This window comes from Mastomys coucha, unplaced genomic scaffold (genome assembly GCF_008632895.1).
Source record: "Mastomys coucha isolate ucsf_1 unplaced genomic scaffold, UCSF_Mcou_1 pScaffold12, whole genome shotgun sequence".
Lineage (NCBI taxonomy): Eukaryota > Metazoa > Chordata > Mammalia > Rodentia > Muridae > Mastomys > Mastomys coucha.
The window spans coordinates 10523681-10525036 of NW_022196894.1; the positions used below are offsets into that span (position 1 = coordinate 10523681).

At 42.5% G+C, this 1356-nt stretch overlaps 1 protein-coding gene across 1 annotated transcript in view; it reads left to right on the forward strand.

The window, feature by feature from the left end:
* Rrn3 (RRN3 homolog, RNA polymerase I transcription factor) overlaps nucleotides 1-1356 on the forward strand; it is a 34501-nt gene that overhangs the window by 29295 nt on the left and 3850 nt on the right. The window lies entirely within an intron of this gene.

Sequence of the window (1356 nt, forward strand, 5' to 3'; positions counted from 1 at the left end):
ATCGTATTGTGCTGAGCCAGCTGAACCCACTGAAGATCTGCCTGCCATTAGTGGTTAATTTCTTTGCTGCTATCACAAAGTGAGTTGTTTGCATTTTCCTTTATGGACATTTAAAAAGTCAAGGGGTGGAGCTTGGTGCTGGATGCCATTCTCTCTGGCACTGAGAGTAAATTCCAGTACATTTTGAAGAGCAATAATATGAAGAAACCAGTAATGCTGTTCTTACAAGAGGACTACAGCCAGGTATTTTATTCTTTAGCGACACTGGAGTTCTGCTTTTATCCAGAGCAGCCTAGGCACTCTAATACTTAATAGACAAATTAATACTAAACAGGCAAACTAGCAAGGTATAAATAAGCCCCAGATCCTTAGTTTCAGGGAGACACGTATTAGTAACAGAACAAACTGGGGGAAACCTTGATAGTTAAAGGTTGTGATAACTGAGTGTGGCTCTCAGGAAGCACTTGACAATGATAAAGTTTCTGAATGCACAACAGAAATGAATTCAGAGTCAACAGTAACAAATCTGAGGTGTTCTGGAAAGTACATGGCACATCCTCACCCCAGCTAAGTTCTGTACACGAGCTCTGCACTGCCTGGACACTGGCTCAGACTTCTGACCACAGCATAGCATGAATCAGGGCTCTTACTGTATGCACAAATGTGCTGCTCTTATAGAAATAGAATGGTATAATATGGAAAGCAAAGGCTTCTTTCCTACCGTCATTCATCATCTTGTAAATATGGAATCAGTGTATCTTTGGGTTGTATTGTGCTGCTATTTTTGATTTTCATCAATGCCGACTTGAATTTCATGAAAAATCTTTAATTGAATTTTTGATTAAGAGCAGCAGTGCCAGCCAGTGAGCCCAGCCTTGTATGCGCCTCACCTGGCTTGTTGTTGTTGTTTGTTTATTCGTGTGTATGTGTGTTTGTCTATTTTGAGATGAAGTCTCACTATGTAGGTCTGGCTGTCCTGTACTCACCATGTAGACCAGGCTAGCTTCAAACTCACAGAGATTCTCCTGCCTGTACTAGAATAAAAGGTGTGTGCTACTGTGCTTGCTGTACCTGGCTTTTTTTCCCCAGATGTGTACAGGTGTTTTGCCTGCATGTGTATCTGTGCAACACCTTCATGTGGAGTGCCTTAAGTGGTCTTGTTCTTGTTGCCCTCATATCCAGCAGCATCTGCATTTCAACTGTGATCTCTAGATATCATGGCCCACAGTCCTGACCCCACCATGGTGATGCTTCATCTGCTTTGTTGTGTGTCCCACAGTAAATACCAGCTTGTGTTCTGCTACACAATCATGGAGAGGAACAATCGCCAGATGCTCCCTGTTATTCGAAGTACAG